Source organism: Erinaceus europaeus, chromosome 6 (assembly GCF_950295315.1).
Source record: "Erinaceus europaeus chromosome 6, mEriEur2.1, whole genome shotgun sequence".
Lineage (NCBI taxonomy): Eukaryota > Metazoa > Chordata > Mammalia > Eulipotyphla > Erinaceidae > Erinaceus > Erinaceus europaeus.
The window spans coordinates 52278351-52301583 of NC_080167.1; the positions used below are offsets into that span (position 1 = coordinate 52278351).

The following is a 23233-nucleotide window of genomic DNA, read 5'->3' on the forward strand; positions in this document are numbered from 1 at the left end:
AAAGCTAGATCGCACTGTCAACTGAAGCCTCTCCTAATTCCCATTGCAAACTCTCTGACCACTAACCAACTCTGGAACTTCCTTTGTCCCCTTTTCCTAGTGCTCCCTGATCTCCACCCTGCATGACTTCATTTCATCTGCAAAGACCACATCTAGTCTATGTGTACACTCCTGGCACTGGATTAAACATTGCTTAAGTGTAGTAACAGAGTCAGGTTCACCACCAGTAGAGGGAGTCCTGAGCTGTCTGGAGTCCAAGGCTACAAGATCAAATGCTAACAGTTCAGACGAAGGGCTGAGTCCCCACTAAGCATCTCCTCATCCAGAAGTCTGACAGGAAAGGTGAGGAGAAATGTACAAAACAAAAGTACTTTCTAAACGAGTGTTATTATTAAGACAAGAAAACATTCTTCCAGATATAAGGATGAAGATGTTCTTGTCATATTCACTCCTCTGGTCAAGCAATTCACTTACAGACCTTCCTTCCTTCCTTCCTTCCTTCCTTCCTTTCTGAATCATGTCAAGAAAGGAAAAGGAGGCATGGTTCAGTGTAGGAGAAATATAACTGAGATCAGGAACTAAGTTTAACTTCTCTGACCCTCAGTTCTGCCTCTATAGAAGTGAGTGTTGTAAGAACTGATAGAAATATATCCTTGACCTGGCTGTGAGAACTCAGTAAAGGGAAGCTATTCTTAGCCACACTAATACCACCATTACATATATTATTCAGGAATCTGAAAAACTCTGCACACAGACTCCACTTCTCTAGACCTTTTCACAAACAACAAATTCAAGCAACTGACCCACAGACCTCTCAGTTGGTTCTAAGATCCATTCATGTCATTAAGAACCTTTTGGAAAGCAGAAAGTCTATCGCATTAGGAGAATAGCTCACCCTGTAAGACACATGTCTTGCTATGCATGTGGCCAGGCTGTAAGTGCATGGGAGTGCCATGACACAGAGGAAGCTTCCTGTGGTAACTTCCCTCTAGGTCTCTCTCCAAATAGATATTTGAAATGAAATAATTTAAAGAGTAGGCTCAGGACCAGAGAAATCTCACATGTACAAAGCCCTGGTGTGATACACACACAATAAACAAATATAAATGAATAAGTAAATACATGCTTTTAAGGTACTGCACAGAGTTCTGGACAACTCTTAGGAGTGCAGCAGGAAGAGACAGGTCTGATTGTGTGTGTGTATGTGGGGGGGGGGGGTTCACGTGGTTCTAAGATAAAGACGGCAGATTTTAAGCAGAGAAGTAACCAACACAGGGCAGCATGTAAGACAGATACCAACACTACTCACTGACAGGCAGTCCTGCTGAGAATTCTGCCTTCAACTTCTATTAATCTATAGAAGGAAATACCTGCTAAAATTCCAGTCACAGAGGACAAGGAAACTCAGAGATGGCTTTGGTTGGGGACCTTGATCCTTCCTTCCTTCTTTTTTCTTTCTTTCATTCTCTCTTTCTTTTCCTAACTACCTTCCTTTTCTTTTTTCTTTCCAAATATTTTTTTTCAGGCCCAGCTCTCTACATATCCTGAGTTCTTGTGGTGACTGCTTTCCAGAACTGAACAGCAATTCTTATTTAAAAAAAAAAATCATGGGGGCCAGGCAGTGGCACACTGGGTTAAGTGGACATAGTACAAAGCACAAAGATCCCAGTTCGAGCCCCCAGCTCCCCACCTGCAGGTAGCGAAGCAGTTCTGCGGGTATCTATCATTCTATCTTTATCTCCCCTCTCAATTTTTCTGTCCTATCCAAAAAAATTAAATAAATGGCTACAAAAGCAGTGGATTTGTAGTGTAGACAGAGCCAAAAATAAGTAAATAAATCACTACTGAGTTAATAGCATCAATATGTATTGCATCTGAGTTTCCCCATCACACTATTTTGGCTATAGGAGTTCATTTTGCACATGTCTACATCAAAAGGATAAAATATAAATTTTAATCCTATGAGATGAATAAATCAGAACATACAGAGTTCGATGTTTTATTTTACCTAAGTATTATTTTGCTGCTGATGGAGCTAGAAGTCAAACATAGGGCCTTATACATTCAAAGTAGATATTCCACTACTGGGCTTTATCTTATCCCTTTAAATCTAACTCCCCCTTGAAGCACTAATATCTGAATCCTTTTGAAAACTACTATAGAACAGAAATGTACAGTTCGCAGATGCACTATAACCACCAAAGCTAAACAATTACACTTTTAAGCTGCAACAGCTACCTCTGGAAAATGGAAAGTAATTATCTTCAAGTAGTATTTGATTAGTAGGTTACCTCCTGGAGATTGTAGCAACACTCCAATGATAATCTAAAAAGTGCAAGCCATTTAAGATTACAGGCAGCCAGCCAACTTTGCAGTCCTGCAAAGGGCAGGACTCTCTCTCCCTGGGCCCCTGATAATGCCCCTGTGGTTCCCACAGGGAGACCAGTTGAGAGGGGGCAGTGAGGTAAGATGACACAAATTTCTCTCCAACAGCAATGGGTTTCACTGACAAATGACTGATCTGCCTGGTCCAGAATGAAACCTATACATTCAGTCTTAAACCAGAAGAGAATGAAACCCCAATACCCAAAGGTATCAAGAACAGAAGTCCCACAAACTTGAGCCAAAGCTGAGAGGAGACAATCAGGGCAATCTGCACCCCTGCAGAAATGTCAACATTTTCAGTCCCACCCAGTTCCGCTCCCACTGGGACTTCTAACTGGATAAACTGGCTGTGAGCACACTGCTGTACAAATGCCAAAGTGTGGTGCTCCTGGGAAAATACCAAACTTGTTTTCTCATCATTTTCCCATCCCTCAAAAATGTATATTTTTAAAGGCACATATTTTATATTTAGGATATGGGGAAGGAGGAGGAAAAAACCAGCAAAGGCAAGAAACACAGGGATGATAGAAGGCAGGCTGCTGACAAAGATAAACCTGTTCGGTGAGGACAAATACCAGTAGGTGGCAGTGATGCCACAAATAAGATAATGTCCTTAAAAATAATCAATTAACTTATTATTTATTTATTGGATACAGACAGAGAAGTTGGGTGGAGAGGTGGATATATATATATATATATATATATATATATATATATATATATCCATACAGAGAGAGAGAGAGGGAGGGAGAGAGAGAGAGAGAGATCTAGCACTGCTTCAGCACTCAAGAAGCTTCTCCTCTGCAGATGGGAAAGGGGATTGAACTTGGGTCCTTGCACACTAAAATGTGTGTGCTTAACCAGGTGTGCCACCACCTGGCCCTATGTCTTTTGCATGATGACAACAGGGAGGTGGAGGAGGTCTGTCTCCCTCTCTTAGCACTGTTCTAGGGTACATGGAAAGCACCAGAGACTCACCATGAGCGGAATCTGTTTGAGAGTCACTGGGCATCTGGCCCTTATTGCTGAACTTCAGTTTTCCTCCAGTGTATAAGGCTCATGATGCCCACTACCTGCCCTAGGTAAGGGTTCTGACAACAATCTTTAAAAACTTTATTAAGGAAATAATAATTTACAAGACTATCATTAGAGCAGTAGTCTCACATCTCCCCAAAATAGGTGCCAGCACACTTCACCCTCTACCACAGTGCCATCTCCCTATACCTTTTGAAAACTTAGATGAGATTGCCTCATTTGGTACAACATGGATAGAACTAAAAGGAAACCAACTAAGTGAAATAAGCCAGGAGAAGAACAAAAACCAATGATCTTACTCATGTGAGATTTAAGGCAAAAAGAGAGAGAGAGAGAAGGGGGGAACTGCTAGGGAGGAAACAGAGTTAAACATTAATAAACTAGTAATACTCTTCAACAAATGGGAGAACTGAGGGTCAAGAAGTTGAACTCAGGGGCCAGGTGATGGCACACCTGATTAAGCACATATGTTACAATAAGTAAGGACCCAGGTTCAAGTTCCCGGTCCTCACCTGCAAGTTGAAAGTTTCACAAGTGGTGAAGCAGGGCTGCAGGTGTCTGTCTGTCTCCCTCTCTATCTCCCCCTCCTCAATTTCTGACTGTCTCTATCCAATAAATAAAGATAATAAAAATAAATAGTGACAGAGTTCTTTAAAAAGAACAAGAAGAGCAGGAGGAAGAGGAAGAAGAAATAGTAGTTGAACTCGGGGGCCAGGTGGTGACCACTAATTTGAGTGTACATGCTACCATGTGCAATGAGCTGGTTCAAGCCCCCAGTCCCCACCTGCAGGGGGAAGCTTCACAAGCAGTGAAGCAGTACTACAGATGCCTCTGTCTTTCTCTCTCTATATAGCCGCCCTTCCTATTTATTTCTATCAAATAAATAAAGATTAAAAAAAAAAAGTTGAACTCAGTCCCCAATACCACTTGAGAAAATGAAAACAAAAACAAGAACTGAGAGAAATGCAGATGTAACAACTGTAGTCCCTGGCATGTCTGTGAGAACTCAATGAGTGAGAGTTACTCTTAGCCACACTACAGGGCCACCATCATTATGTATTTCATTCAGGGGTCTGGGGAGTTAGCATACAAAACCCACCTTTTCTCTAGACCTTAGTTTCCTCATAAACACCAAGTTCAAAATAATGATCCACAGACCTCACTGGTAACACTCAGTGGTTCTAACACCCATTCAAGCTACAGACATTAAGAACAAAAACAAACAGTGCGCGGTGGGTGTAAGAAAAGAACGAAGACTTCAGCAGAACAAAGCTAATACAAAATAAAGACTTATGTCAGTAGGCCCAGGATAGGAAGGCAAAATGGTGGAAGATGCAGACAGCAGAGCTGATTTTTTTTTTTCTCAGAGACCCAAACATGTTCTAGAGCTCAAGAAAAAGCAGGAGTTCTTCACATTCCCTCCCTCCACTTCCAGGGAAGATTCTAGAGAGCTTCAGGGGAAAAGCTCCTTGACCTTAGTCCCCAACAGCTAACATCCAAAAGAAAGCAGGGAGAGCCTAAAGTTTCATGTCATCTTGGTGGGTGGTAGCACGCAGTGCAGGTGTGTGGGGCATCCCATATCTTAAGAGCCTGGGATCCTAGATTCTGTATGTCTCCATCCACCAGTTCCACCTGCATCACAGGAATGGTCTCTCAGGCAGACACAAGTGCATCGGGGTTCATTTCCAAGAAAACCTAAGCATTCATCTAGAGAGATTTCAACCTGGAAGAAAGGGCCTTAGCATTTATTTCCCTTCCAGCTACTATCTGTGGGGCTGGCAGTAGTGCCACTGCCACTCAGATGTTCTTATAAGTCAATGAACCTGGCAAGATCTGTGAGGCAACCAAAAGCAAGAAGCCACCTGTGCCAGCAGCTAACTAAAAAAGATCACAGAAGGGAAACTGAAAGTAATGATCACTGCCTATGTAGTCTATTCCTATTCATAAGAACACTCTCATCTGAGGGGTCTCCTGAACTTTGAGGGCTCCCCTCACTGCTTAAGGCCTACTGTCCTGGGTCTTTCCCTAACCAGCACCTCCCTGACTTGAAAGCCAACTTCCTGGATGACAACAGGGAAGATAGGAGAGGCCTGTCTGCCTGCCTCCCTCAGCACTATCCTATGATGGTACATGGAGAGAGTATCAGGGAGTCACCATGAATGAAATCTGTTTCAGAGACATCACTGGGCATCTTCCCTGAATCTATGGGGCTGACAGCAGGTGTGGTTTTTCTCCCTAAGGCATCCCTGGTCTGTGCTTGAGTCACACAAGGGACATTCCACAAAAATGTGCCAGGGAGTGGACAAACTGAAGCATCAGAGTATCCAGATGAAGTGGCACATTCCCTAAATGCTTTCCTAGTGCCTCAAAGTAGCCAACAGATACTGTTAATATTTCTCAGGTTACTTATGCCCATGTCCATTAAAAACTTTTTTCCCAGTGGGCGGGGGAGGGGGGGCTAAGAGGCAGGTAGAATTTATGCTTTATTGTGCCCTGAGGACCTGGATTTGATCCCTGGAACCATATGTGAGGGTACCATTAACAGCACCAAAGGGAACTCCTTTGGATGGGAGAGCAGTATTGTGGTATCTCTACTTCCCCTCCCTCTCAAAAACGTAAGTGTAAAAAATTGGGTCAGAAGGTGGTTCAACAATATTATACATGTTTGAGGTCCTGGGTTAATTTCCCAATGTCCTAGTAAAAAAAAAAAAAAAACCTAAATTCACAAAACAAAGATCTGACCACTCATTCCTTATCTCCAGAAATTGCTCAGTACACCTTCCACATACTGTCCAGCTAAATCTGACCAGATGATACTCAGGTCTAGTCATGAGTGTCCAATTCAGATTTATAGAAGCCCCAGACAGCAGAGGGGAGACCAATCCCTGATCTAAATAAATTCTCTGCCCCCATTGAAGGAACACATAATGAGTTAGAGACAAGCTGATGGCCAGGACTGGAAACCTAGTATCTACCTTTCTATACACGACACAATAAAACCTACACTACAAGTTTGTGACAAGCAGCTGCTGTGTGTAAACAATGAATCTCTGCCACAGAATGATGACTGTCTGGTGCAGCCCAGACATTGGTGCACTGGTCTGCATACACATTCCCATGAAGTAATTAATGTTCGTGTCTGCACAGGCTTCAAAGAGATGGAAACACAGCTGCTTAGCAGCTGAGTGACTGAAATTCACTGGCCTTCACGTTGCAGGGAGATGTCGCAGTGATGGAGTGCAAGATGAGTGTGCATGATGTTCCCAGCACCACATATACCGGAGTGATGCTACAGTGCCCCTTCTCTCAATAAATAACCTTAAAAAATTAAAAACCAATAGAACGGGGGTCGGGCGGTGGCGCAGTGGGTTAAGCGCATGTGGCGCAAAGCGCAGGGACCGGTGTAAGGATCCCGGTTCGAGCCCCCGGCTCCCCACCTGCAGGGGAGTCGCTTCACAGGCAGTGAAGCAGGTCAGCAGGTGTCTATCTTTCTCTCCCCTTCTCTGTCTTCCCCTCTCCTCTCTCCATTTCTCTCTGTCCTATCCAACAACAAAGCAACGTCAACAATGGCAATGATAACCGCAACAAGGCTGCAACAACTAGGGCAACAAAAGGGGGAAAAAAAATGGCCTCCAGGAGCGGTGGATTCATGGTGCAGGCACCGAGCCCAGCAATAACCCTGGAGGAGGAAAGAAAAAAAAAAAAAAACCAATAGAACACACTTACCAAAAAAAAATGTGGTAGGTAGATGACCATTATATGATTCAAGAGTTCTCTCTCCTCAAGAAAGCAGTCAGATGAGTTCTGATGCTTGGGGACCCTTGGCTTTGCCACAGAAGTGTTCAGTGGCCTCATAGTGTCACCCCGTGGTAGAAGGCACCATGTGTGTTTACAGCAGCTGTTGTATATTTTAAAGAAAACGTGTGTCAAATGTTTTTTCACTAAAAGGAAAAAGGACTTTTTTTTTTAATTACACAGAGAGAACTGGAAATGTAAATTCTAGAAAATAATGGAACTGACACCAGCAGAGAGTTATTACTGGTTCCAAGGTGACTTTGAAGCCTTTAGCTATGTGACCAGGGTATGCAGGTCTGAAGAGAAACACACTGGGCTATCTGTGACTGGGGGTTGTAGGCTTGACTTGAAGTCATCTCAGTGTCCAGAGCCAAGCAGCAGGTCTAGCTTAGCCCCTGTGGTTCTCAAAAGCTCGGCATTAGGAAAGAAAAGTCGGGCAATATTGTGCCAAGGTCATTTATCTGATTTAAAAAACTTATGAAGTGAAATTTAATTGAAAATAATCAATTATTTAACTTTCTTATCTGTAAAAAGAGAAGGCAGGACCAGATGACCCTGGAGATTACTACCTAGTTGGGACATTCAAATAAAAATGAAGCACTGGGCTTGTCTGCTGCTCTCTACTGCAGAGAATACAGCCCAGGGCAGCAGACCTCTGAACCAATTTTCAATGGTCAGGAAGACCTGGAGAGAATAATCCACTTGGACTCCACATGTCATCTACCATGGCCTCTACTACCACTGAACCCTGCTCCCCAAAACCATGGACATGAAATCTCATTGGTAGTGAGGCTATAGCCTCTCGTCCCAACTCTACCCTTAGATGAGTCTTAGCTAGAGAAGTCACATGGAAGACTATGGACTAGACTTTACTAAATTCAACCTCCAAATCTAGGGGTTCTCGAGATGTATTTAGTCAGGAATCATTCATAACATATATGATCAGTTGAAATGAAGCATATATAAGAATCTATGCCAGGCATATCCTGCACCATAATTAATTTAAGTCTGAATCCTAAAAACTACCTTAGAATCAAGCCACATTTCTTTCTTATTGATTTAATAATGGTTGACAAGACTGTAGAATAAGAGGGGTACAATTCCATAAAATGCCCACCACCAGAGTTCCACATCCCATCCTCTCCACTGGAAGTTTCCCTATTCTTTAACTCTCTGGAAGTATGAACCCTGGATCATTTTAGGGTATCGAAGGTGGGAGGTCTGGTTTCTGTAATTGCTTCTCCCTCCGCTGGACATGGGTATTGACAGTTTGATTCATACTCACAACCTGTTTCTATATTTCCCTAGTGGGGTAAGTCAAGCCATATTTCTATAGTATACTTTGTATTCACCAAATTCAAACCTGCACAAAACTTGGGTTCCTTTACAAACAGATGCTAAGACTTTATGTTCTACATACCCCTGCAGGGAGAGGCCTCCTCTGGCACTTTTAGTGTCTGTTATTTGATAAGAAATAAACACCTCAGCCACTTATGTCAGGAAACCATGAAGCGGGTAAGCACGGAAGACAGATGATTTCAGCCTATTCACCCCTGAGAGGAAGGAATCCACACAGACCAGAAAAAACTTCCTGTTGGACTAGCTTTCAAAGTCTTCAAATATCCCTCTCCTTAGGAGCTGAACAATAATTCCATAAAGTTTATGACCTGGCCCATCTGGCCACCACAGATTTCCGTAAGAGGATACCATCTCCTATAGGACTTAAATAAAAGAAATTTTAGAAGTGGTACTGTGACCATTTGTCCAAGTGCATTGCTATTACAGAAGAGGAAACTGAAGCCCAGAACAAATGAATGGCCAGGCAAATTTACATAGAAGGTGGAAAAGTCTGGGCTGGAAACACCCTTCTCCACCCCACACTGCTGCTCTCACTTCTGACTCCAATAATGTGCATTTTCTCCATCGATTTCCTCCCTTTTTGTCTTAATGATTTGGAGGTCTGTGTTTAGAACTATCATTAATACCACCATTAACATTATCTCTTGATCAGATAGCAACTTAGAAGACAATATGAATACATTTAAATTATATTTTCACAACAGCGCCACATTTCTATCTGTCTGTATATCCTGCCAGCTTTCTGAAAAGTACAAAATCATCATGTTGACTTCAACTAAAGCCTTTCAAGGCAGGAGACCAAAAAAAGCATTTTGCCTTAGGAGGAAAAAACATTTACTTTACTTATTTTATATGGGATATAGTTTCACATGAGAAAGACAGAAAAACCAGAGCTACTTCTGTACCTGTGGCAAATCTGGATCCTCAGGCCTGCAAATCCTATACTCTACCAGCTGAACTAGTGCCCCAGGTACATTCACCTTTTGTTCTTACTTAAGATATTAGCATTGAACACTAAATGTTAAAAAATAAAAAAGTGATTACTCCAATGTAGTGACTTCTGGCATCCTCTACACATTCCACTTACCATCTCGCCTTCTCTAGTTGAAACCTTTCCTTCTGGGGGCAGGGCAGTAGCACAGTGGGTAAAGAGCCTGGTTCGAGCCCCCAGCTCCCCACCTGTAGTGGGGATTGTTTCTCAGGCGGTGAAGCAGGTCTGCAGGTGTCTATCTTTCTCTCTGTCTTCCCCTCCTCTCTCAATTTCTCTCTGTCCTATACAACAGCAACAACAGTAATAACAAGGGCAACAAAATGGAAAAAGTGGCCTCCAGGAGCCATGAATTCGTAGTGAGGCACTGAGCCCCAGCAATAACCCTGGAGGAAAAAAAAAAAAAAACAAAAAACTTCCCTCAGGTATCAATATTCAGAATAGAAATCAAATAACTGGTGAAAAATCAGCTCTGACAACTGAACCCCTATACTACCATGAAGACAGAAAGAATATTCAGAATGGGAAGCCTGTGAGCCCACAGGCCACTACAAAAATAATTAAAACTCCATTGACAAGATGACACAATATATTACAATCACTTCTGGTGATTTTGTACTTTCTTTCCAAGATATTGAGCAAACAGTTTGTAATAGGAGCTGTGCCCATTTCATAATAACTACACCTGACTCTGCACAGGTTCCCCTACACAATCCCACCTTCAACTCATCCTGCACCGGCATGAACTCAACTCTGCCTTTTCATGAGAATTCCCAGGCTCCTCTGGCATTCGTTGACATTCTGGACTCCTCTATATTCATCTTGCTGAAACAAAGGTCAACAACCTGAAGGCAGGAATAGCAGATGAGATTTAACATACTTTCGTCTTACTAAGTGTGAAGAACAGAAAGAATCTCCAGAAGGAGAGAAAAAATCCAAAATTTCAATCCCAACTTGTCACTTCTCTGGATTCTGGCAAATGGCAGCTAGTAAGTCTACCATATGACAGCACTTCATCCCCAACCTGCTACATTTCAACCATAATGTGGGTCAAACAGATTCGTTTCTATGGACTAATTGCTCTGATTCCCCACCACTCAACATAATATAATAACCTTTTGAAATGTAATAGATTCTGTATGGAGAACTTAGTCTTACTTTCTTTTGTGTTTTGTTTTGCCTGCAGGGTTATCACTTTGGCTTGTGGCTTGTTGCCAGCACTACAAAGCCACTGTTCCTATAGCCTTTTTTTTTTTTTTTTTTTTTTTTGGATAGGACAGAGAAATTGAGAAGGGGAAGGCAGAGAGGGAGAGAGAAAACACCTGCAGACCTGCTTCACTGCTTGTAAAGCTTCCCCCTGCAGGTGGGGAGTCAGGGGCTTCGTTGCTTTGTACTATATGCACTTAACCCAGTGTGCCACTTCCCCTGCCCCCTTAGTCTTTTACTTTTTTAAATTATAAATACAACTCACAAAAATCTTTATGTCAGAAACAATGGTCACCATGACATGATTTTCACAATCATAAGGAATTGTCTCACTTGATTTCTACTTCTGCAAATAAAATGAAAATGAGGGGGAAGCCCCAGGAGATGGTTCCGTAAGTAAAACACATAATGCCATGTGTAGGGCCCTGGGTTCAAGTTCCCAACACCACATGGAAGCACTATGAATGCTACCAGGGGAGCCACATGAATGATGGAACAGTGAGTCCTGTGATGCCTCTCCCTCTAAAAATACAGAATTTTAGAAATTATAGAAACCTCTTTTAAAAAAAAGAGAGACAAAAGAGAATGCATATGAGGACTGGGTGTACCTCTGCTGTGTCTCTGAAGGATTGCCTTGCTCTAACTGAGCCCAGGAGAGCAACTATTTACAGAATCCAGCTACATGTAATTAAAGTCTGTTTTGATACTTATCTCTCTTCAGTACATCTCATGGGTTTTCTGTGAACAACATATAGCTGGTATTATGAGGACACTGCAACCATAATAAAAATACGAGACCGCCTGCAAAAAGTTTTGGAAATCATCAGGCAATATAGTAAGGTGTCAGGCTACAAAATTAACATACAAAAGTCAGTGGCATTCCTCTATGCAAACACTAAGTTAGAAGAAGAAGAAATCCAGAAATCAATTCCTTTTACTACAGCAACAAAAACAATAAAATATCTAGGAATAAACCTAACCAAAGAAATGAAAGACTTGTATACTGAAAATTATGAGTCACTACTCAAGAAATTGAAAAAGACACAACGAAGTGGAAAGATATTCCATATTCATGGGTTGGAAGAATTAACATCATCAAAATGAATATACTACCCAGAGCCATCTAGAAATTTAATGCTATCCCCATCAAGATCCCAACCACATTTTTTAGGAGAATAGAACAAATGCTATAATGTTTATCTGGAACCAGAAAAGACCTAGAATTGCCAAAATAATCTTGAGAAGAAAGAAAAGAACCAGAGGCATCACACTCCCAGATCTCATATTGTACTGTAGGGCCATTGTCATCAAAACTGCTTGGTACTGGAACAGGAATAAACACACTGACCAGTGGAATAGAATGAGAGCCCAGAAGTCAGCCCCCACACCTATGGACATATAATCTTTGACAAAGGTGCCCAGACTATTAAGTGGGGAAAGCAGAGTCTCTTCAACAAATGGTGTTAGAAAAAATGGGTAGAAACATGCAGAAGAATGAAACTGAACCACTACATTACACCAAATAAAAAAGTAAATTCCAAGTGGATCAAGGACTTGGATGTTAGACCACAAACTGTCAGATACTTAGAGGAAAATATTGGCAGAACTCTTTTCCAAATAAATTTTAAAGACATCTTCAATGAAACGAATCCAATTACAAAGAAGACTAAGACAAGCATAAACCTATGGGACTACATAAAATTTAAAAGATTCTGCACAACAAAAGAAACTACTACCCAAACCAAGAGACCTCTCACAGAATGGGAGTTCTTTACATGCCATACATCAGACAAAAGGCTAATAACCAAAATATATATAAAGAGCTTGCAAAAACTCAACAACAAGAAAACAAATAACCCCATCCAAAAATGAGGAGAGGACATGGACAGAATATTCACCACAGAAGAGATCCAAAAGGCTGAGAAATACATAAAAAAAATGCTCCAAGTCTTTGAATGTCAGAGAAATGCAAATAAAGACAACAATGAGATACCACTCCACTCCTTTGAGAATGTCATACATCAGAAAAGGTAGCAGCAGCAAATTCTGGAGAGGGTGTGGGGTCAAAGGAACCCTCCTACACTGCTGGTGGGAATGTCAATTGGTCCAACCTCTGTGGAGAACAGTCTGGAGAACTCTCAGAAGGCTAGAAATGGACCTACCCTATGATCCTGCAATTCCTTTCCTGGGGATATATCCTAAGGAACCCAACATAACCATCCAAAAAGATCTGTGTACACATATGTTCTTAGCAGCACAATTTGTAATAGCCAAAACCTGGAAGCAACCCAGGTGACCAACAACAGATGAGTGACTGAGCAAGTTATGGTATATATACTACTCAGCTATAAAAAATGGTGACTTCACCATTTTCAGCCGATTGTGAATGGAGCTTGAAAAATTCATGTTAAGTGAAATAAGTCAGAAATGGATGAATATGGGATGATCTCACTCTCAGGCAGAAGTTGAAAAATAAGATCAGAAGAGAAAACACAAGTAGAACTTGAGCTGGAATTGGCATATTGCACCAAAGTAAAAGACTCTGGGGTGGGTGTGGGGGAGAATACAGATCCAAGAAGGATGACAGAGGGCCTAGTGGAGGTTGTACTGTTATATGGAAAACTGGGAAATGTTATGCATGTACAAACTATTGTATTTACTGTCAAATGATAACCATTAATTCCCCAATAAAAAATAAATAAAAATACTAGGCCAACAGTTGCCAGCAAGGACTGAACCAAAAGCTACCTCTTATGTGGCTAAACACTGTCTATGTTTTTCCTCTATGAGTCAAATGTTAGGCCCTAAAGTTCTAGAAAGATCTAGAGACCAGCAAGCATTATCAGGAATGTCTATTAATTCACACCAAGTAGAAAAGACAAAGGCATAATAAATAAAGGGTGACATGTACACCACAAGGTAGTAAGTACCTAGAGTCCTTGGAGGAAGGTCTTCTTAAGCCAGCACCTCCTTCATCCCCATGAGGAGGATGGCTTCCCTGCATCAGGTGGATGCTCAGGGACATAAGAAGCAGTCTCAGACTAAGAGGCTGAAACCATAGGGACTTGTTTGAAGCTCAGACTATACTTGGTTATTAAACTATCCAAGTATGCTTCCAAGATCAGTAGAGTCATGAAGAGCCTGGGCTTTTCCTATAGCCACAGTTCTGAACATCCTACAAAAAGCAGGTTGATGGGTAAGTAGGAAGATGGCCAATCTTGCTGCACAGATTAAGTCTCCTAAGTGGGAAGATATTCTCAGAAGTCCCTTAGAGGGGGTAGGGAAGACAGCATAATGTTTATGCAAACTGATTTCATGCCTGAAGAACCAAAGGCCCCAGGTTCAATCCCCAGCACTACCATAAACTAAAGCTAAGTAATGCTCTGGTAACAAACAAACAAATCCCTGGCAGTACTTCTCTCATTGGTCAAAACCAAGCAATGTGAGTGACCATCACCTCTGCAAAGCCTGCTGGGAATATGGCATCCCAGCAGTGATTAAGCACAGAACAGTGGCTGTCAGGAAATCTGTTATATATTACTAGTGGTTTCTCATGTTGATGTCCCACCCCCATAACATAATAGTATTTGTGGCCTTTTTTTTTTTTAAATAAAAGCATTGCTCAATGCTGGTTTATGATGGTACTAGGGATTGAACCTAGGGTTGGTGCTTCAGGCATGAAAGTATTTTGGCCTAATCGTTAAGCTATCACCCCAGTCCCCCTGCAACCACAGCCTCCCTCCCCCCCCCCCCCCACACACACAGTATTTGGAAGTGGGCCTTTGGGGAGGTGATGAAAATGAGATAAAGTTAGTGAGAGTTGAGTTGCCATGGCTAAACTGGTAAGAGAAAGAGACACAGAGACCCCCTCAGTCTCTTTATCTCTCAGGATACATTAAGAATCTGCAAGCCAGGAAGAGAGTGCACATCAGTAACCAAATAAGCCTGCACCTTGACTTTGGACTTTCCATGAGAAATAAATGTCTATTGTTTACACCACCCAGTTCATGGCATTTCATTTTGGCAGCCTGGACTGAGACACATACACAATTCAACTGTCTTCAAAGCCGCCCCACTCTCCTGATACTTCATTGAGCCCCTCTGGGTGAAGTCAGTTAGCTTCTCTGAACCTCAGCTCTGAGGCTGAAAGGGAAACTCCAGCCAGTATTCTTTCGAACGAGAGTTTAGTCCTCACAGCATCTATAATGAAAAGTTTCAGTAAGCAACAAAGACAAGCAACTTTAATAGAAACCCTTTTAGTCAGAGCTTATCCATCCACACAAAACCTTCCTTTTTAAGAGAAGGGGGTTCTGGCAGAAGTTCAAATGTAAACACATTGGCAGTGAGCACCGGAACAAGGAGTAAACTCACTACTCTTAACTTTCTCCACTGGAACTCTGCATATTAATTGAATTTTCTTCAAGGCTTACTGGTCTAAGGGATGCCAGGCCTTCCCATTTTCCCACAGACTGTCTGCAATGACATGGGGAAACAAAAACAAGGCACCTCCAGTTTTATGAGACCATAATAAATAGTAGTCTGGTCACCCACAACTCACAGGCACACTCATTACAGAATCAGGATTTGCTCTCCTACGAGGCTGCAATGATGCCTTCCACTTCTGTGTGACCAGAAATAGTCAGAGGGAAACTTGCAAGAGCCTACATTTAAACCATGAGATGTGGGTGCCACAATGTCTGGAATGCTTTCTTCTGATAGAAAGGAAATGAAACTTACTATTTTTAGAGAATAGTCCAGATTATAAATATTCATATATTTCCGGAGTTAAGAGGCCTTCAAGAAATCATCATTTAATTTTAGTGACCAGAAATAGGTATATCAGTCATAATTTCAATTCTATAGAAATTGAGTGATTTCATTCATCTTTTTCAAACAGGATGTTTTGATTTATAACTATTGCAATATCACATTTATGTTGTAGTTTTCATCCTAAATCAGCTTTTTTCCCTCACCCCAACAAAATAAAGATTTAATGACTGCTCCCCCAAAGCTTTACAACTCAAACCTACTACTGTCCCCACATGCTTGAACACCAGTGATTCTGAATTTTAACCCAAGTACTAACTTGAGGCACTCAATCTCCCCTCAGTTTACTCACCAGCAATTCAAAGATATCATTATCTAGTAACACTACAATATAGTCCCCAAGCCTTGAGACATCTATTAAGCTACTTAGATCCTACAAGCAGTAATGCTAATTTAAGTACAGAACAGGGCAGGATGCTCACTTCTACCCAACACCAGTTGCACATGAAATGGAAAGCTCTGTTCCTCTCTTTCCCTCAAGTCAACCAAGGACTAAATATTAAATATTTTCATTTATGTACTGTGGTGGGATTTGTTTACTCAAGAATCAATACCTAGAAACGTCCCTTCAGCTTTGACTTCTTTCCAAGTTTCTGTCAAAAAATTTAGAAGTTTAACAGCTTCGTTTTTAAAATTCACACAAATAGGAGTTATTGGTTAATTTAATTAAGATGAAAAGGACACAGAGAACTGACAGGTCAATACCTTCACAATTTAAACATATACTTTACTTACTGCTGGTTATAAAGAAAATTATTTAAAGCGGAACAACAATTACATAGAAGAACAATTATAGTTTAAAATACAACAAAATAATTCTCCAGCAAAAAAAAATTACAGCTAGATCATGATTTTAAACTACTCCCCTTCTGACTCTAGAATACTAATCTGAAAAGCCTGCTTGGGTAGTTTCTCTTTTCTTTCTTTGTTTTTTTTTTTTTTTTTTTTTTTTTTTGCCTCCAGGGTTATTGCTGGGGCTTGGTGCCTGCATTATGAATCCACTACTCCTGGAGGCCATTTTTTTGCTTTTGTTGCCCTTGTTGTTTATCATTGTTGTTGTTACTATTATTGCTGTCATTGTTGTTGGATAGGACAAAGAGAAATTGAAAGAGAAGGGGAAGACGGGGGGGGGGGGGGGGGGGGGGGAGGGTGAAAGATAGACACCCGAAGACCTGCTTCACGTGAACTTCACCATCTGTGAAAGAGACTCCCCTGCAGGTGGGGAGCCGGGAGCTCCAACCGGGATCCTTATGCCAGTCCTTGCGCTTTGCGCCACGTGCACTTAACCTGCTGTGCTTATACCACCCAGCCCCCGATAGGGTAGTTTTATCTACTTAGTTTAATCTAGTCAACATAAAATGTAGCCAAACAGCCATGAAATAATTGAGACTGTGAAAAAAAGAAAAATTCAATCCATTCAGAGTTCAAAGAACAGTATCTGGAAAAAAACTATTTCTACTCTGTTTTGCAATCTTACTAATGTCAAACTGAGTAAGACTGCCTATTTGAAAGTACAATTTAACAATTTTTGAGTCAGCTTATAGCACAGAATTACACACACTTGTATATGTGGCATGCTAATTTAGAAAGAAACTAACACCTTTATTTTCCTCATTTTATCTATGAGTCCATTTGTAAGATATATAGTGATCTGGGGGGGGGGGGGAAATCTTTGTATTACCACGCCTAAATTTCAATGATAACTACTTTCCTCCTATGCATTTAGACTTGCTCTAAAAGTGACAACTTTCTAAAATACCTCAGATCAGTGGCTTTCAACTTTCCTATCTGCAACCTTCTCTACACACAGTGACCCAATATATACATACATGCTAAAATTAGTTCAAATAGAATTTTCTAGAAACCTTTACGACATGCTGTAGTCTGATATTTTCATTGTTCCATATTTTTGTAATGCTTGTTATGACCCACTAAATTGATTTCATGACCCACTAATGTATGCAGCTTGAAAGAGCCTGCCCTAACTCACTTAAATTTGCCACAAAGTTGGCAGCATTCCCAAGACTAGGAAAGACACCTGAAAACTTCCAATCAAAGCATAAGTTGGATGAGCTACTGTGTACCAATTGTAGTCTTCCCTTCCAAATGGGAAACAATTAAAAATCATGACCTTCTGTAATTTTTGATTTGGGCTAGGATTGCTGATGTGGAATCCATCTTCTTCTCTTCTGTCTTTAAATTAACATTACTCTATTAAGAAACTTCAACCTCAGGAGTTGAACGGTAGCACAGCGGGATAAGCACATGTGACACGAAGCACAAGGACCAGTGTAAGAATCCGGGTTCCAGCCGCCGGCTCCCCACCTGCAGGGCAGTTGCTTCACAAGAGGTGAAGCAGGTCTGCAGGTGTCTATCTTTCTCTCCCCATCTGTCTTACCCTCCTCTCTCCATTTCTCTCTGTCCTATTTAACAATGATGACATCAATAGCAACAATAATAATAACTACAAAAACAATATAAAACAACAAGGGCAACAAAAGGGAAAACAAATAACTTCAATCTCTCCTTTCTATATGTGAATGTAAAAAAGGAGTACAAATTAGCTTACTTAGAGAATTCTATCTGTTCATAGCTAGATGAGCCTTTTTTTTCCCTGCTACCATGAAAGGTAGACAACGGAGATCACATAAAACCTATCTCGCCCTTCATTAAAATTATTTTAAAGCAATTTCAATACTTTCTTTAGCCACAAACACTATGACATATAGTGTATCCATACTTAACTTTAAAATCATTTTGCCTATTAAAAAATGATATGTATATACACTTAATACAGCAAGTTACTTTTTTGCATGTTTTCTTATTTATGAACAAATTCTACTCAGAGTTCACTGTGAATAGGCCATTCTCCTGTCCATGTACCTAGAACCAAAGAGTTGAGGGCTATTTATCCCCACACCTCACAGAAAAAGAAGAACACAGTGAGAGAAGTAATGCATTTATTCTCCCCAGAAGAAAGAGGAAGGGAAACAGAACTGAACTGGGAGGGTCGCACAGTAGCAAGAGCTTCAACTTTGTGGTCAGATAAATATTTGAGGGGGGGGGTGGGGTACGGAGTGTTGGGTCTATGCACTGAGCCCCAGCGATAACCCTGGAGGTAAGGGGGGGAGAGAAAAAGAGAGAGGGATAATTCAGCAGTCCATTTTATAAATAAATACATTAAAATTAAATAAATAACCCAAAATGATAATAATCAGAAAAAAATAGTTCAGCAGGTACAACACAGGACTTGCATACCTGAGAGTGCAGAGGATCCTCACTGGATACCCCTGGCTGCATGTACTAAAGTGGTACTCTGGATCTGAGAGTCAGAGAAGCTAAGAAACTTGCTCAAATTCATAGGTTAGTCATGGGAATGCTAGAATTCAAACACGGGTTGACTCATTCGAAGCTTGGGGAGGAGGGGAGTCAGTTGGCCATCAAAGTCCCAATTCTTCTCTTCATTCAGATGAATTCATCACCTCTAGGATCCAGTGACAAAGCTGCCACCAGCAAAGGTCACCAGTTTAGAGTCAGAAACTCTCATGGGTTTTTTCATTATCCCCTCCCACTGTCCCACACAATTACCTCCCCTAAGATCAGAGGAAATAAGGCAAGTTTCATCAGTGCTGGAGGTATGCATGAGTAATACAACACCCAGCCTTAAGTATATTTACTAAAGGAAGGGAGGTGAGTGTCAATGTTTATAAGACAAAGTTGTCTGTGCTTAATTCAAAGTCAAGACAATGACAAGGAGAGTGCCAGGAGTGCTGGGACTTAAGAGCACAGCAGGAGAATGAACACTGGTATAATCTTCAGGGCTGTATTTATTTACCCAGATAGATCTCTTCTACCTCACCACAGAGGCAGCACAGAGAACAGTCAGCAGTGCTGGTGCAAGATGAAGCGTGACTTGGGGATCTGGCAGAAATAAGAGAAGGAAGGCCCCTCAAATATGTCAGGAATTCTGCTGAAGGCAATAAACAATCTTACAATGCAGGCAGAGTTGCATTAGCTACAGTTTTGGAAACAGGAAGTACCAGTACCAAGTAGTTAATACATGTGGATAGAATCTTTCAAAATGGAGTTACATTTTTCTTTTCTTTCCTGTCCACATTGACAAATACCTCCCTTCTGCTTCCTTCCCCCAACGTGGGTACACAGATACAATAACAGAGTGTCTGATAGAAACAACCAAAGCGGGAGTCAGGTGGTAGCAGAGCAAGTTAAGTGCACATGGTGCAAAGCACAAAGACCGGTTAGGATCCAAGTTCCAGCCTCGGGCTTCCCACCTGCAGGGGAGTTGCTTCACAGGCGGTGAAGCAGGTCTGCAGGTGTCTCTCTGTCTATCTTCCTCTCTATCTCCCCCTTCTCTCTCAATTTCTCTCTGTCTCTATCCAATAAAAAATTAATAAATAAAAAAAGAAACAACCAAAACACGTTGAGCTGATAAAACACCTGCAGACAATATTCCATCATCTAATTACTGAGCCAGGTCATTATATATATTACATATGCATATATAACATAATTGCATGATTGTTAAGTCAGCTAAAAATGTTGAACTTTAATAGTGAGTTGTCATAGCAACAGTGAACAACCCTGTTGAGATTGGTATTTAGCAGTTTAGCCCTTTGTTTTATATTACACTTAGATGGTTTTATTATAAAAATTGCTTAGTATCCCCATAATCACTAGTTCTCCAAATTAAAAACAACAAAGGAATACAACCAATCAGCTAGATCTGAAAGGGGGGGGGGGGGGGCCAGCATAGCCTTGTTAAAGAAAGCCTAGAAAGGTCTGTACCAATAAACTAAATCACCCTCACTGTGAACATAGGAGCCAAGTTAGAATCCAGTGGATCTGGTCCTGTAAAGAGGCCATACTCCAAACTCCTGATTCTGAGAAGGTGCAGTGCCATAATCTTATGACAATCTTCCTCAGCCATCAAGGCTTGAATAAGATCAACCATCCCATGGGTATCTGAAGTCCCATTTCCTGGATCTGGTTAGAGGAACAGATGAAGGGAAATAAATGACCCTATTATGTGTTTTAATGCATAGAAGATGCTGAGTCAGGAGATAAATTTACCAGGTTACAGAAATTCCTAAGATATTTTTATATTTTTTGTAGGCTCCCTCGCATAGGCACACTGAGCCTCTGCATCAGGAACCACATCTCTCTCAGCAATCTGAAAACTGTTCCCTGGCAGAGTCCTCTATCTGATTCTCTAATGAATTTAAATGAGTTTTCACTTAAAAGATAAGTCTGTTTGCAGTTAATGGTCTAAATAACAAACCAAATTCAGGAATGTTCAAAAACTAGGACATAATTATTACAAAGCTTTTCAATAATTTAAAGAGATACAATGTTTGTTTTTCATCCCTGGGGAAAAATTTTTTTATGACACTAGCAGCTAGATTAAATAACATTATCTAACAGATTTGCAACAGGGGTAGATAGTATAATGGTTATGCAAAGAGACTCTAAAGCCTGAGGCTCCAAAGTCCTAGGTTCAGTCCCATCATAAGCCAGAGCTGAGCAGTACTCTGGTTAAAAAATAATAAATAAAATTTTAAAGTATATTTGCTAATATATCTAGTGTTTTAATTAATTTCTAATGACTTTATGAACTTGGAGTCATTAAGGGGGCTCCCACTGACTAGTCATTTGTACCCAGTTATAAAATACACAAAGTATCCTAGACCATTATTTTATGTCTTTAGTTTCATCTTGCCTCATCCTTATTTTTAAAATAAGTTCTCACACCTCATTAGTAATTGGCAAATTCTGTTTTCCTCAAATAGTTGACTTCAGAAGTAAATTTTAAAAATTTGATAAGTCAATCCAGTAACTTGGAACAATTGGGTGTCACTTATTTCCTCATTATACCTCGGACTAACCATTTTCTTCACAATTAACAGAGCAGCAGGATTTTGTCAAAGGACACACACACATCCAACATCAGAAATGCCTGGTTTAATTCCCAGCCCTGGTACTTCAGAAAATGACTGTGTTTCCTTGGGGTCAGTCTCATCACCTGAGCCCCAGACAAGTCCAGGATATTAAAGGTTTTCGCTAGTCACAAATCTGACCTGATGTACTCGCATGAATCATTACACACACCACACACACACACACACACACACACACACACACACACGCACACACGCACACACACACACACACGCACACTCTCGCTCTCTCTTTCAGTCACAGGTCTAACCATTACACACACACACTCTCTCTCTCTCTCTCTCTGTCTCTCTTTCTCTTTCAGTCACAGGTCTAACCTGATATAGTTACAGAATACCCCCCCCATTATAAAATAGTTTCTATGAGGTTGTTCTCTCAAAGTTAAATATATTCCTGCCGTACTCCCATGCCCAAAGAGAACCATGAGAAGCATGTGTTGTCCTCATCTGCATCTCCCATTCACAATACAAGGTAGACTCTAAAAAAAGAGATCCATGATCCCCAGGAGATGGCTAACAAGGCTTGGTGTCTGAAACAGAGGTTCCCTGCTGCCCTGGTTCAACATTTGGAGGCAATCAGGCAGAGAGAGCAAGTTGTAGTAACGAGGCATATGACCTCTTTATGTTCAATAAAAAATCAGTAGTATCTGATTAGTAAAAATTCATTTTTTTTTTGTGGTGCTGGGACCTCAACCATATGCAATGTCACCATCCCCCCAATCAACTTTTTCACTCAGAGAGACAGAGAGAGAGCAACACAATACCAAAGCTACACCTAGTACTGTGGCACTCCTGGGTGGTAGTGTGGCTCAAACCTAGACTACTGGCATGGGAAGTCACACTCCCTACCCGGTAAGCTCTCTCGGCCCCAACAATGACACTTTTAAGGGGCTTACCAAAGAAGTGGTTGATGTGAAAGTCAGTGATTGGATTTCCAAAATCAACAATGAAGAGCAATCTATGGTGGCTCCTCCCCAAAGCACGAATCTATGTGAGCTGATCAGTGTTTTTGGATTGTTCCAGGCTGGACCAGGATACCTGGACTGAGATGGTTAAGTACAGATTGGGTCACTACAGTCTTCTGTATTACAGCCCTGCCCCTTCAGGGTTCCGCTTTTGACCCAACAAAGCTGCTGTGGAACTTCTGACTCCTTAGCAACCAGCCCTGGGCTCCTGAGTCAGAATCTAATTCACAATTCAGTCCATGACATCACTCTAGTGTGAAAAGTGAGAAGGCCACCATAACCCTGCTGTTTCTCAGAACTATCCAGGTACTGCCTGTTCTGTGTCAAAAAATCAGGATCAATTATACGTAGTGTATAGTGACAAGAAAAATGTTAAAGCGGAGGCCAGGTGGTAGTGCAGTGCATTAAGTGCACATAGTGCAGAGCGCAAGAACCGACTCAAGAATCTCGGTTCAAACCCCTGGCTCCCCCCTACAGGGGGGTCACTTCACAAGCAGTGAAGCAGGTTTGCAGGTGTCTTTCTCTTCCCTTCCTCTCTTGATTTCTCTCTGTCCTACCCAACAACAATGGTAAACAACAAGGGCAACAAAAGGGAAAAAAGTAACATCCAGGAGTAGTGGATTTATAGTGTAGGCCCTAGTAATAACCCTGGAAGCAAAAAAAAAAAGAAAAAGAAAGAAAGAAAGAAAAATGTTAAA

General features: G+C 41.2%; 1 protein-coding gene across 3 annotated transcripts in view; it reads right to left on the minus strand.

Annotated features, from left to right (window-relative positions):
• Nucleotides 1–23233, minus strand: part of FAM107B (family with sequence similarity 107 member B) — a 215851-nt gene that overhangs the window by 16803 nt on the left and 175815 nt on the right. Inside the window, exon 1 of one of the 3 annotated variants that reach the window (XM_060192210.1) lies at nucleotides 18854–18878. The exons of the other annotated variants lie outside the window; for them this stretch is intronic. The gene's annotated coding sequence lies outside the window, so the exon portion shown is untranslated. Of the gene's footprint in view, nucleotides 1–18853; nucleotides 18879–23233 lie in introns of those variants that run through there. 3 annotated transcript variants of the gene reach the window in all.